The sequence below is a fragment of the Protopterus annectens genome, chromosome 8.part0 (assembly GCF_019279795.1).
Source record: "Protopterus annectens isolate FY-2018-M chromosome 8.part0, PAN1.0, whole genome shotgun sequence".
Taxonomy (NCBI): domain Eukaryota; kingdom Metazoa; phylum Chordata; order Ceratodontiformes; family Protopteridae; genus Protopterus; species Protopterus annectens.
Window position 1 is genome coordinate 658,677,924 of NC_056741.1, and position 16,222 is coordinate 658,694,145.

General features: G+C 43.2%; 1 protein-coding gene across 1 annotated transcript in view; it reads right to left on the reverse strand.

Moving 5' to 3' along the window:
- LOC122808968 (immunoglobulin kappa light chain-like) overlaps positions 1 to 16,222 on the reverse strand; it is a 716,203-nt gene that overhangs the window by 511,463 nt on the left and 188,518 nt on the right. The gene's annotated exons all lie outside the window — the stretch shown is intronic.

Genomic DNA, 16,222 nt, shown 5'->3' on the forward strand with positions numbered 1-16,222 from the left:
GAATATGTCAGCAAACCACACATTTCCAGGGCTGTGATATACAACCTGGCCACATATTTTACTCACAAAATGCAGGGGTCAGTGTATGTCTGTATGCTGTTGATAGTGTGAGGAATTAAACATGGGTGATGATGTTGATGGTTTGAAGCTGGCAAAATCTACAACTTTTGCATGTGAGTTACTTGTATGGTAGCAGTCCTACAGGCTGTCATAATGCAGCAATCTGTTACTGCAAGACAGTTGGAGAAAGACAGAGAAAATGGGGAGACATAGGGCCAAACCTACAGTCAGACATTATACATGGTCTGAGTAGTCTAGCAACAAATCTGGCCAAAACCATGAATATAAGTGGGACAAAGGCCCAAAAATAGAGGCAAGTGTTAAACATTGAACTTACAAACATAAAGAATTTATAGAATAACAGCTCTTACATTACCATGAATCTTCTGAAGTGTCTGTAGTCTGAATCTCAAATGTTTGTCATTATTTCCTAATGTCACTCTAATGATTTGCCACTAATGTGCCAGAAAACCACAAAGTTATGTAACATAGACCAAAGATATGAGGCAAATATCTGGACATTCTGTGCAAATCTGTACAGTTGATAGGTATGACTCACATATTATGTTCAGCAAACAGCAAGGGAATGCCTTGGACAAAATATCACGGAGGTGTTGGAGTGTGGAAAGAGGTGCAGAATCCAATGGTCTGCAGTACACAAAATCCTGGACTGGAGTACAGGTAGGTCTGGCCTGGAGTCACCTTGTAAGTACTGACAGTCACACTGGGCATGCTCCTACACTTATTTAACTTGAGCCCATGTCTCTTGCTTCTTCCACCCAAAGAACAGCTATGTGGAAATATGTGTGTACATACAGACGGTTATGTATGTCTCCCCCTATCCTCCACACACATGATTTCCCTAGCTATCAGCATGTGGCACATACATATATATATATATATATATATATATATATATATATATATATATATATATATATATGTATATATATATCTATATATTAACAAGAAATGTATATATGTACATGTGTGTGTGTGTGTGTGTGTGTGTGTGTGTGCGTGTGTGTGTGTGTGTATATATATATATGTATATATATATATATATATATATATATATATATATATATATATATATATATATATAGTTTACCACCTTATAACCGACGGATGGATGGTCGAGCCCTGATGACCGAAAGGAGTACGGCAAATATGCACATTACCAAATGCAACTGTATTGAATCGCAAACCCGTGCCCCCTTTGTGACCCATGTTAGCACTCATTTTGGATGTAGAGCGGTCAAAAATGGCGCATTTGGTGGTTTTGCGACATTCCGACAGTTCGACATGCAAAAATTCGGTTACCCGAATCAAACATTGTTGGGTTTGACTGCCGTGTGTTCAGTTATGCGGTGGTAAACTTGTGTATGTGTGTGTATATATATATATATATATATATATATATATATATATATATATATATATATATATGTATATATATCTATAATCTATATATATATATATATATATATATATATATATATATATATATATATATATAATTGCTCAGCATAATGCATCCGAAATTATTCAAGTGCAACTAACTCTGGGCAAGACTGCAATCCAAATTGCAACTTGCTACAGATCCCCCATCATGCCCCAGGATTCCCACTCCTCATTTCCTGATACACTGGAAAATATTAGGGTACAACCCAAAACCCTTGTAATGGGCGATTTCAACTACCCCCACCATTAACTGGGAAAAATACCCATGTACCAACTCATTTGTGCAATTTTTTCTGGAATTCCTAAATTCCAATGCCTTGGATGAACTTATCCACACCCCCACCAGGGGCAGCAATATCCTAGACCTGGTCATTACCAACATTGGTGACCAGTGTTCCACACCAGAGGTCAATTCCTTATTGGTCAGATCCGACCACAAGCTAATCACCCTAGAAATCCACATCACACCCCCACCCCCTATTAGGGAAACCACCATAAAAATTTTTTCCCAAGCCAACTTCACGCTTCTGAAGACAGAAGTGGCAAACTTTACGACACCCATGTAGACAGACAATAGAGGTACAACTGCTGAATCCTACAACAATGCACTTTATAAGCACTTACATGAGTGCATGGATCATGCTATCCCTAACAGAACCAAGATGCAATCCTCCAAAAAAAAGGTAGCCAATCTGGTGGTTCCCTGCCATAAACAAACTATACAACAGAAGACAGAAACTGTTGCAAAAAATAGTAAAATCCCATGATTGGAGGAACTCCCTATTCAGCCTCAGTAAGAAGCTGAGATCCCTCATAAAATACTCCAAAGCTAGTTACGAAAAGAAAATCGCCACTGATTCTAAAGACAACCACAAAGCATTCTATAGCTATGTCAAGAATCTCAATGGCAACACTCAGATCTGCTCTGAGTTACAGCACAATGGCACTAAATATACAGAACCAACTGATATTGCCAACATCCTGGCTGATGGGTTCAGTGCTAACATTAACCCTCTCTCACCCCCTAAAGGGTCCATCTCTATACTGGAAGAATGCAAAGTTCCTGTAATCATGGCAGCACAGGAAAAAAACACACTCTACAAAGCCAAGAACACAGCATCCATGGGACCTGACAACATCCCAGGCTGCGTTTTACATGAACAACAGAATGAACTGGCACCTCACCTAAGCACCATGTTCAATCATAGCCTCACCTCAAGCTTTGTACCCACTGAATGGCGGACAGTGACAGTTATCCCACTTCACAAAGGGGGAGCCACCACGGACCCTGGGAACTACCGCCCCATTAGCCTAACGAGTCTGGTCTGCAAGACCATGGAATGTATCACCATAGAACTTAGAAACAAAGACATTGGCAATCTCCAAACTCTGGACTCCACCCAGTTTGGGTTTGTAAAAGGCAGATCATGTCTCCTAAACCTGATAGACTTCTTTGAAGCAGTCACCAAAGCCATAGACGAGGGTAAGGTGGTTCACACAGCCTATCTAGATCTCACTAAAGATTTTGACACCATCCCTCACTCTCTGGAATTATAGATACACTCACTAAACTAGGTATAAATCCCTATGTCACAAGATGGGTTGCCAACTGGTTCACTGACAGAACCCACACTGTGAAAGTAGCAGATTCCAAATCCGACTTCAGACCAGTGACAAGTGGAGTACCACAGGGTTCAGTCCTAGGTCCTCTCCTGCTTGGTATCTACTTTTCTGAAGTACAGGCTAACACAGAAGGTATTTGGCTAATGAAGTTCACACATGACTGCAAACTAGGAGCCATAATCCAAATTACTAATGATGTGGACATCCTACAAAAGGGCCTCACTGAGACAGATGCCTGGTGTCAAAGCCATGACCTCAAGCTCAATGCCAAAAAGTGCATTGTCATCCCCTTTGGTAAAAACTCTGTAACCATGAGCTACCACATAGGTGGTAGTCTACTTAACACCAAAAGTGTGATAAGAGACCTTGGGACACAGGTGGACAGTAGTCTCTGCTTTGATAATCACATCACCACAGTAGTCAGGAAATCCTATGTGGCACACCACATCACAAAAGGATTCTCATCCAGGAAAAAAAGAGATCATCGTTGCCCTCTACTCATCACTCATTAGACACATTATAGAGTACAACGCCCCTTTTGGTATGTACCTCACAAGGCATGTACAATAACTGGAAAGGCTGCAGAAATACCTCACAAAGAGGATTATTGGCCTCAAACAGATGCCCTATGCAGATCATCTAAAAAAACTCCATCTTTACTCTGTAGCATATTGCCTACTCAGAGGTGATCTCTGCCTAACATACAGAGCTATGTCAAACCCAGAGCTGTTGGACATGCTCCACTTAAAGAAATCCCAATCCCTCTGAGCTACACGCTTTAGGGATGTAAACCTTGTCACCACAATAAACAGAACATGCTGGAGGGATAGATTCCTGTCCCGGAGACTTCCCATACTCTGGAATAAACTACATATCTATATCAAACAAAACTCCTCATTAGCATTCTTCAAGAAAAATCTTGATGATTGGATGGGAAATAGGAAATTCACCCCAGGGATCACCTCTGGGGCTCTGCTTGGCAGGGGCACAGGAAAATAATTTTCTTGGGTGGCGAAAGCCAGGGTACCTTTTTTGCTAGGCTTATATAGGCCCTATGGCCAATAGCCTAGTACATACCTATGAACATATATATAGATGTGTGAGGATGTACAAATTTTACCACTCACATGCAGAATGCTGGGGTTATCCACACCTACATGTCACAACAGTTGTCTGATGGTAACAGACCATGGTGGCAAAAGGATATAATCCACACACCCACAGAACCATTGACAAGACCCCTATTCAAATCATAGCTAGCTACCGGCCCCCAAATCTGACTCAAGATGCCCAATCCGCCTATTTGGACCTGTTCACATCTATCAAGATTCAACCCTTTACCCTGATCCTGGTTGATTGTAACTTCCCAAACAGATTGGAAGATCTACTCATGCCAGAACACAAATTTCCAGAGATTCCTTGATTTTGTCAATGCACATGCCTTGGAACAGCTAGTTGATACCCCATAAAAGGTGATAATATATTGGACTTTGTATTAACCAACATGAGTAACCACTGCAGCATCCCTATAGTATCATCCTCTCTAATAAGACCCGATCACAAAGCAATCACTTTTGAAGTCACCATCTCCTCCAACCTCCCTCTAGCTAGGATCAGACATAAAAGCTTCCCCAAAGCTGTGTGCAGCCTCCTGAGTGATGATGTAAACAGCTTCACAGCCCCCTCCCCCTTTGTAGGAACTGGCACCAGTATCCAAAACTACACTAAAGCACTACATGAGCATTTATATAAAGGCATTGAATCAAGAATACCCAACAGGACTAAATCATCCTCTGCAAGAAAGAGTAAACCTGTCTGGTGGACATCTGCAATAAATAAACTCTATAACAAAAGGAAAAAAAATGCCGTCCAAGACCAAGAAGGAGCAGGTGCCCAATTGGAAACAATGTCTCCTTAGCCTGAACAAGCAAATAAAAGCACTAGTGAAATCCTCCAAAGCAAACTTTGAGTCCAAACTGGTCACATCTACTAGTGACAATCATAAAGGCCTATTTCACACGTCTGCAACCTCAAAGGAAGCACCCAGATCTGATCAGAACTGGTGGTCAAGGACACCACATATACAAATGCTGTAGATATCGCAAACTTGTTAGCTGACAGATTCAGTGAAAACTTTCCTCCTCTGTCCCTCCCCCATCAGTGAATTAGGACATCCCCCGTACCTGCCCCTTCCCCTTATATCTAGAGAACAGGTCATAACTGCTCTTTCAAAGGCAAAAAAGTCAGCATCCATGGGACCCGATAACACCCTAGGCTGGATCCTACGTGAACTCACTCAGGAACATGCAGCACCATTAGAGACCGTATTCATCCAAAGCCTGAGTACAGGTTTCATCCTAGCTGAGTGGAGGACAGCCACTGTCATCCCTTTAGACAAAGGTGTAGTGTCCACCAATCTGGGAAATTATAGACCCATCAGCTTCACTAGCCTGATCTGCAAGGTCATGGAACAGGTTATCATGGGCCTCATTAAAAAGGATATTGGCAACCTCTAAATCCCACACAGTTTGACTTCATCAAGGGGAGGTCATGTCTGCTAAATTTGATCGAATTCTTTGAGACGGTCACCAAAGCCATGGACAAGGGGAAGACGGTGCACACCACCTACCCTGACCTGGCCAAAGCCTTTGACACTATTCCTCCTCAGGTATAATAGAAAACTCTCTCAATTAGGCATTAATCCATATGTTACCAGATGGGTAGTAAACTGGCTCACTGATAGAACCCAGGTAGTCAAAATAAGGGAAGCCACCTCAAGCAGTAGACCCGTAACAAGATGTGTACCCCAGGATTCTGTCTTGGGGCCTCTGTTATTTGGGATATTCTTTTCTGAGGTGCTGGCCAAAACCAGTGGGCTATGGTTGACCAAGTTTGCAGATAACTGCAAGCTGGGTGCAGTCATTAGTTCCCCTAGTAATGTGGACATCCTCCAAGAGGGTCTCACTCAAACAAATGACTGGTGCCAGAAACATGGCCTCAAGCTGAATACCAAAAAAATCATCATCATCCTCTTTGGGGAGAGTGACGTCCCCACAAATTATCACATTAATAACAACGTCCTAAGCACAGAATCAGTCGTGAGGGATTTGGGTACCCAGGTTGCTAGCAACCTGACTTTTGACCACCATGTTGCTTCCATTTTACGGAAAGCCTTATACATGGCCCACCTCATAAGTAAAGATATCTCATCCAGGGACAAGGAGGTCAGAACATCCCTGTATTCTTCCCTTATAAGGCCCATTATTGAGTACAATGCCCCTTTTGGCATGTACCTCACAAAGCACATGCAGCAGCTGGAGAAACCACAGAGGTTCCTCACCAGGAGAATCCAGGGCCTCAAACATCTACCATGCACAGATAGGCTAAAAGCCCTATCCCTCTACTTAGTTTCATACAGACTCCTCAGAGATGACCTCTGTCTGGCATACAAGGCAATCACAGACCCCACCTTGGTGGGACTGCTGCATATCCGCAAGTCAAGCTCCACTCATGTAACCCACATGCTCAGCCTCAACCTGGTCTGTGATATCAACAAGACTTCTTGGCAGGACAGATTTGTGTCCCAGAGATTCCACTATCTATGGAATAGACTCCCTCTCCACATCCAGCACAGTACCTCTTTACCCCTTTTTAAGTGCAACCAGGATAACAGGATGGGAAACAAAAAATATACCCCTGGGATTCTACCCATGTCCCTGCTAGACATGGGCATCATGTGCTTATTTGTCTAAACATGGGCTAAACTCTTGGCTAGACTTATAAGGGCCTGTAGGCTAATTGCCTAGTAAGCTCCTATGATCCTAGGATCCAACAAACCATGTACCTGTGAAATGTCACCCTGTAGGCAGACAATGATGAACAGGTGGTGTAATATGCAATGGTTGTAATACAGGCCTTGAACAGGCCATATTGTCCATGGCCAATTGTCCACCTAACAAAATGCAACCAGCCAGACATAGCCATACTGAGACCTGTACACATATAGCAGGGGTATTAGCAGGTATCCCACTCCTATGACACCAGAGGCAATAACAGCAGCATGCAGTAATACAAGGCCACTTTGCATAGGCCACATTTACTGTGGCTGCATCCACAAATATAACAGACATAACCTGTGGTGTGTGCAATAAGTACTGCAAGCTATAGTGTGTACAACAATATTGGTAGAGGTTCTAATCTCACAACAGTTAACCCTTTGCGTCTCTGTGTGTGTATGCAGATATACCCCCCTGTAGCTGTGAAGACATGCACATCTGGCCTCTGCCTGTGCAATGGTTATTCATTTTATGGCTCTGTGACTAGCTGTTGTCCTCAACAGTGGCCTCCTTTACAAAGCCTGTTGATGTAATTCACCTTAACAGCACTGGCTGACAGTCTAATTACAAGTAATATCCATGGTGCATGTGATAAGTACTGCAATCTGCAGTATCTACTGTTAGATAAGTAGGGGTTCTAATCTCACAACAACCAACCCTTTGTGTGTGGTAGGGGTTCTAATCTCACAACAGCCAAGTGTCTGTGTGTCACTACAGACATTCCTATCTCCATGCAATGGTCTTAAAGTTGGGGGCCTTGTGACTACTGATGGCCTCTACATTTTTCTCCTTTACAAATCCTGCTGATTTCATCCACCTGAACAGCACTGTCTGACAGTCTAACGTCAAGTAATCTCTGTGGTGCATGTGATAAGTACTGCAAGCTGTGGTGTGTACTACTACACAGGTAGGGATTCTGATCACAAATCAGCCAACTGTGTGTGTGTGTGTGTGTGTGTGTGTGTGTGTGTGTGTGTGTGTGTGTGTGTGTGTGTGTGTGTGTGTGTGTGTGTGTGTGTGTGTGTGTGTGTGTGTGTGTGTGTGTGTGTGTGTGCATGCATCTATCTGCAGCAGTACAGACAAGCCCATATGGGCAATCTCTGTGCGATGATTATGCATTTTTATGGACTAAGACTAGCTGATGGCTTCTAAATGCCCTCCCCTACAATGCCTGCTGATATAATCCACCCTAAGAGTACTAGCTGACAACCCAAACTCAGATAAGCTCCATGGCATGTGTGATAACTCCTGTGAGCTACAGTGCACAATAGTAAATATGTAGGGTTTCTGGTCACTCACCAGCGTATGGTTATAGATGTATTCCCTGCTATCAAAACAGGCATGCCCATATGGGCCATTTCTGGGCAATGGTTATGCATTTCACAGCCCTATGACAAGCTCCAAGTCCTATATAGGCATCACTGATGTCTGCCACTTTCGGTTTGTACAGTCAGAAAACCTAGGTGACATGTATAGAGGGTAGCAGACCTTCTCACAAAGTACAAATGCATAATTATGCTGGCTGCCCCCATTGTCCCGGACATGACCTTCTACATATATGCACCCCAGGGAACCATGCACAAATACTGCCATACTTTGCTGACATCATATTTCTGCTGTGCTGCCATGACATCTTGTGCCACTGTACTGCCACCATGTGTCCATAGAATAACCACTCAAGCCCCTGGAACAGAAACATGCACAGGTCTGTGATTCTCCTGTCATTCTGTCACACTACTATCAGTCTAACAGCATGCACCTAAGATACACAAGGTTTGCTGTGTAGTCATGACACATGCCAACACACAGTACCTGTCATAGCACACAACACCTGCAATGGCATAACAATACTGCACTACACAACTACATTAAAAGTAATATAGTCACCCTATGCATCAGACACATACTTGCATGTCCCTGCATCAATAGCATGGATGGCAGGGATGTGGCACAGGTATCATCACATGCAGAGAGTGTGGTGTGAGGGTGCCAGAGGCCTAGGCTGTGCCATACAGTTGGCAGCATGTATGTGAGTCAGGAAAGGGTGCTGGTCAGATGTGCCATGGAGAGGTGCCATGTGTGTCTGTTGGTGACCTGCATGTGACAGTGATGTTTCAGATTGTATGTGTACACAGTCAAGCTATACACATGTGTATGTTGGACAGCTGTGGATTGTACATGGCAGAATGGACAGTTCAGTGTCTCTGCCCATGAACACGGGAACCTGCACTATCAGGAGTGGCACTGGCACCACCGTGCCTAAGGTAGGATATGGTGCTAGTACCTAATGGTGACTGTTGTCTACTGGGCCTGTGTGTCCCACAGGGCCACCCAGGATCATGTGCCCATAGCCTGCCTCATTGTGGTGTGGACAGCACACATCCCTCTGTAGCAATGGAGGAACTGCCACTACAGGAGCATGTGTGTGCACAGACATGTGGTCTCTCAGCAGCCCGATTCCCTACCCCAACCAGACGTTCCAGCACAGACAATGTGTGAGCAAAGACCACCATCTGTCCACTATATCAGTGAAATGATCCAAGGAATCACCAATGTAGTGGAGTCAGTCATGGATATCAGACTGTGCTGCATCCATGACCCTGAGCATCCATCTGGTGTTGAGTTTAGTATGCCCCTGCACCTCCATGGTGACCCGCAACATGCGGTGAGTGACCCATGATGTGACACCTGTGACAGGAGGTGGATGGACAGCAGTCCCCTTTTGAGCACCCCTGTCAATCTGCCTGTGTGGGACCTCACCAGCTGTATGTCTATAGCCAATGTCTACACTCACTGATGCCATAGTTATCACACTGTCTTTTTCAATGTCAACACCATGTGACTGTCCAATATCTGTGGCCTCTGGGGACTGGGTATGTGTGGGCATACTGACTGTGTGCAGGGACAATGGGGCTGAAGAGGGATGCCAACCTCTGGGACAGATTCAGCCCCCAACAACTCCACCTGTGTCTCATTATGGCCACCATCATGAGAGCCTGATGGGACATTGACATCAGGTTCTGAGGGGGACAGACTTCAACCCCCCATTCACCTGTAAGGAGGAAGACAAAATCAGTACATTATTACCTGCACTATTATGTATGGTAAAGCAGACAGACTCATAAAGATGAGGAGCCACAACTGCATTACCAGCCACACATCTTCTCATCATTGATCTCATGCACAGCATGCAAACACACAACATACAGAGACAAGACAGGCCCTTTCTAACATGCACTTCAGCTACATCCAGTGAATGTTTCCAGTACAATATACCTGTGGAATACACAGTATGACAGTGTATGTGATATAGCACTACACATAATACCCAGTACACTTATCCTGAAAATGATATGCCTACTGTACTGTCACTGCTACAATTATGTACCATCTCCCTATAGTGAGTGAACAGGCATCATGGAATCATTGCCTCCTGCATAGCAGGCTGCATACATCTTCATGACTATAACTGCAAATGTGTTAGTGTCTATACAAATACACAGTTGTGATTATCCATTGTATGCACTGTAGTCAACTGCTCTGATAGACTCTGGCTAAGCATAGCAGTTGTGCCTCGGGCTAAATGGCAGTCTGTATTGCTCATATGGTATATATAAGCCATAAAACAACAGTATCACACTTACCATGTACAGGACCACAGACTCCAGCCACACCTGATGTACCTCTGAAAATGTGAAAGAGAGGGATTGTCAGCAATATCAAATGTTGCACTGTTAGAGGGTAATATGTGCATATATCAACATGTCCAGTAGCTAATGTGATACTGCCTATATTGCTGAAATTATGAGTATGCCTGCACAACTGTGCATTAAAACAACCCTCCCAATATAGATAGACCTGACACCAATGTGCTGGTATAAAGAGCTGCACAATGACTGATACAGTATTACACTGGTGAACAAAGTAACCTTACCTGGATGCTCTTCTGATGTGGATGCTGTGGCACCCACCTCCAGGATGTATGGGGTGATGGATGCCTGGGAGCTAGTGGTTGATTCCAGGTTTGTCAGGAATTCCTCTGCGGCTGTGAGTGGTTGTTCTGTTGCAGGCCCTCCACCGGTGGCAACATGATCCCTGGCCATAGCAGCTGCCCTTTGACATGCAGCATTGAACATATCTGTGGTCCTATGTTGGATGTGCTCATATGCCCTGTTCTGATGTCCACTTTGGCTAACCACCCTAACAAGGTCACCCCCAAAATGCTACATGCTGGTCACAATGTTGGTGACCCCTTGAAATCAGAATGTGATGATGTAGTCTCAGGCCATCCAGAATAACAGCATTTTAAACAGCTGTGAATGAGGGATGCTGCCTGTGATACATTGTTTGTGAAAGATGACAAGAAGGGGACACATTACAGGACCAGATACATGGGCCTCTACTATGTATAGACCCTGCACAACCAAAATGGCCTGCAATATCCACTGCTCCCTTACACGTCATATCACACAGTCTATCAACATACTACATGTGTGGCTATCATCAACATAGTAGTAATACTCACTATGTCCCTTTGTGTCATGACAGATTCTGCTCTATGTCTCTACCTCCATCACTGCAGTCTACTGTGGTATGTCCCCTATGGGCTAGCTTTCACTAATATGTCATTCAGCCACTGTCGGACAAATAGCTATGTGATATTACAAGAACTATATGGGAACAATCCAGCAACAGCAGTGTGCCACAATGACAGACAGCAATTCAAACCTGCTGTAGTATATGTTCCCTGTAGGCATCCCACCATTGTAGGAGGGAGTAACAAGGACAAAGCTGGGATATGACTCAAAGCAGGGACAATTGAGAGGCATGTCTGTATCTGCTGGACAGCAGAGTATCACCAACATGTTAATACTACATATGTATGGCAGGCCTACTTTTGTAATCCCTATTTCCCATACCTCCATCCTACCATCTGCATCCCATTATATGGGGACACCTATTACATACTTGGTAGAGTGAAGTATTCCTTTTTTAAAGTGTTCCTCTGCAAATAGCTTTCAAATTCATTGTCTGTGTAAGCAAAACAACCTACAAACCTATTCCCATAGGCAGTTACTTTCCTTTTGTAGGTAATGCTCATTAACAGGTAATTGCCTGTGCACTAATCTGTGGCTCAGACTTGCTAACTGCATCCACAACAGCTGGGGTGCACTTTAATTAGCCAATGACATGGCAACATGGTGCAATATTTAAGGTCTTCATGTAGGCCTTGGCCCCTTTCTTACTCTTTGAGATATACATTAGTATGGTGTGGAGAGTACAGCATCACAGAGGGTAGGTACAAATACTATCCACTGTTGAGATTTCTGAGGTGTGTTCACAGTTTTGCATGATATGTTTGGTCATTGTCCCATGACATTGTGATAATCTGGCAGTTCAGTGGTAAATATTGTGGGTTGAGGTTAGTAAGAAGAGGGAGGCATGTGAATGTCAGACATAATACACATCAGACTATGCATGCTGATGCAGTAGCTGCTATTCTGTAAGCTCACTATCTTTGTAGGGGCAAATTGGGAAATGTTTTCCTGTCACTGGACCTTTTCCCCCCACCCTTTACATATGGTTGCATCTGGATCCCTTGTTCTAGGGGGTTGTGAGGTATGGTAGGTCTGTAGCAGCTAGCCTAACATACAGCTGCACAGCTGCAGCCTAGGACACATAGGAGGAGTGTGAACTCTTTGTAGGACAGCAAGTTGTATGTGTAAGTGAGGCAGCAGTGTCAACTGTGTCGTCACATCAGAGCCAAGGTTAGAGTACCCTTTACAGTCCAATCAAGGCAGGTGTGTAAGGTGCATCTTTTATGTAACAGTGCCAGTCACAGAGTAGCAGGCGGCATATAGTTTGGCTATACAAATATGTGCAATGTGTCCCCACCGACATGTCTTTGACTTACAAACATGCAAACATGGATAGCAGTTAATGCAGTAGCAGCAACCTGTGTGGGTTAAAATTGCATGAGTCAGTCATTACTTGCTGTGTTCACAATAATGTAATTGATGTGCAACACACTGGATTCGTACCCAGGACTGTGGGTGGAATAATATATACTACATGCAAGGTACTTAACAGACAGAGCTACTGCGTCAGTGCTAGCTTGTGACACACATTGTCTGCATCCATCATTATGTGCATGGCTTTCACAGGCAGCTGTTGGGTAGCAGAGTCCTAGTTGTACACATCTACTTTGCCATTGCTGCCTTAGCAGGTGTGTTTAAAGATGTTGCTGATAAAAGGGAACAATTACCTGCTATCATACCTATCAACTTCTTAGAGCAAGAAATCTGGGCAAAGCCATAAATAAAAGTAAGACAAAGGCCCCGAAATAGGGACAATCTACAGACATTGCTCTTACAAACTTAGAATGCTGATAAATTAACAGGTTTTGCATTAGCATGTGTTTTCTGAAGGGTATGAAGTGTGAAACTGAAATGTCTGTTGTGATTTTCTAACCTCAATTTTTAATAACTTGCCACTACTTTTCCAGAAAAATGCAATTGTATGAAAACCAGGCCAAAAATAGGGGGCAAAATTCTGGACATTCTGCAACAATCTGTACAGTTGAAAGGTATGCTTGCTATCTCAGGCCTCACGTACATCAATTATTATTTATTTGGCTGTGTACTGGTTTAGTGTTTGCATCACAGTCCCAGGTATACTCCCATTTTCCCATTATATGTGCTTGCAGTGTATCAGTGGCGATCAGTATATTTTGCTGTAAACAGATGCTTTAATTTAGAGCTGAGTGGCCTAGTGGGCTAATGCACTGTGCTGTAAATAACAGGGGCATAGGTTTGAGCCATGGCAGGGGTGATTATTTTGCAGATGTGCCTAACACTGTGAGAAACACATAAGATCATTAAGGCCCTTATAAGCACATTTAAGCAGGTTTGTGCAGGTTTGCATGTTGCGCTGCTTAGCTCCACGTAAACCACAATAAAAATGAATAAAGAAATGAAAAAGGGGGTGATAAGACAGTGGTGAAATGGGGGCATGCAGGGGGAAAACATACTGTAAGGTAGGTAGGGTTGTGCAGGAGGGGTGCAGGAAAAGACCATAGCTTTCGATTTATTGTACAGTAATGTGCAGTTTTTACAGACGTTGTATATGAATTTGGACCCTTAAACCCCAGATAGAGTGGTGAGGACAATATAAATGTATTATCAAGCCAATTTGACCTAATTAGTTCTGTCCTGTGGACACATGTGAGAAATGGAGAGCTATGTATTTGTTTAAGGAGAGAGTGGAATGTTGGGAAAGGGATGTAGGTATGTGTGTGGAGGTACGTTGGGTAGGAGGGGATACAATTGTAGACAGACAGGACAGCTGACAAGGTTAGTGTCTGACACATGAGGAGGGTGAACACCTTGGATGGGGAGGGTGTTGTGGAATCAGAGATGCATGTGCCCCCAGATGGCAGCAGCATGACTGAGCTCCCCCACCCATGGGCAGTCAACACTGCTCCTTCACTGCTCCAAAGGTGGCTGTGCTGAAGGCTGGGCACCAGGGCCACCAGGCCCTACCAGGTTGTTGAGTCTTCCCTCAATTCTGCACTCCACCAGAAGTTCCAGGGGATCCTGAGGCAGGGACAGCAGAGAGGGTACCACTGGCTTGGGTCCTGGATGTGCTAGGACTTGGTGCCATGGCCCGCTGAGGTAGGGTAAGCAGATCAGCAGGAACCATCCTACCCTGACTTGCTGTGGTGATAAAGGTATAGCAATGTGTTTAGGTTAGTTATGAACAAAACATTTTGTTAGTTATAACAGTATGCCAGAACATTAGAAATAACCCATTAAGATATCAATACATATTATATGGAACACAATAATAAATAACATAACAGTCATTATGTTAAAAGCATGCCAGTAATAGTAATAGCATCAGGCTAACAACATCGGTAAGTCAACAAAATATGTTAATATGCAACCATTGTAATACATAGCAATAATAAAACACATGCCCCAAAATAAATTTTAGAGAACAACATATGTTAATAGTAACCATAACCAATGTATAAAATTAATAAATTTGGATGAAGATAAGTGGTGGGGGAGAGAGAGAAATACAATGCATTAATACCGGTATAGGCTATATCGTTTACAACAGTACTGCTATATATTCTACAGGTCTGTCCTTCCTTTATGTTTAACAGTGCCCTATAACTGCTGTAGCATGTGCATACCTCTCAAGCTATCTGCAGGGGACAGCATGGGCCAAGCAGTAGCACCTGTAATTACACATCTACAGAGAACACTTACACATAGGTGGACTTATATAACTACCAAGGTGTACTGTGGATGGATGTAGTTGGCTGTGCTATTGACATAATCATTTCAATGATACACCTGTGACAGAGAGATTACACAACACTAATTACAGTCTGTGACAGCATGACACTTGAGAGACATGTATGTGTACACTATAGAGAGTAAACAACTATCATGCCGTCCTTAGCAAACATGGGGATAGAACTTCAGCAAACTTTCACAAACATTCCAGGCATACAGTCATACCAGGATTACACATTTTATTTATTTTATTTTATGTTATTATTATTGTACTTTTTGTCTTTATTTTTTTGAAGTCTTATCACATTCCTGGTCAATGCTCTTAGCAGTCTGTTACATCTGAACACACACACTATTTACTCATAATAAGGGATACTTCACCCATTTACCTGTATTTCCTGTGGAGAGAACATCTGTCATCAATACAAAACTGATTCAGTAATATTTATTACTGCATGGCACTGGATTCAAACCCTGGTCTGTGTGTGGCAAAATGTACCTGAGACAGAGCCATTTAATAAAATGAGCTACTGAGCCACTGCTAACTGCTGACAGACCGATATTTGCCTAGAGCTCACCTGGAAACCCAATATGACCTAGTAATAGTATTACAATTCTATACTAGACTGCAGTGACAGTTGAACACACATGTATGAGATTCATGGATGACAGAGATACTAGGTAAACTATACATTACTACATAGAATGCAGGTGTACATAATATACTATTAGTGGGTGGAAATATCTGTGAAGTCTACAAACCATATCAGATTATTGGGTTGGCTAGCTCACATTTATACAGTTTCAGATTATAGTATATTTGCAGTCTAGAGCTATTACACTGTCATACTTGCCTGCAGTACCGTACCTCAGGGCATGGATGCATATAGCTGAAATCCAATGATTAACACAAGACGATCTTGATATACACAA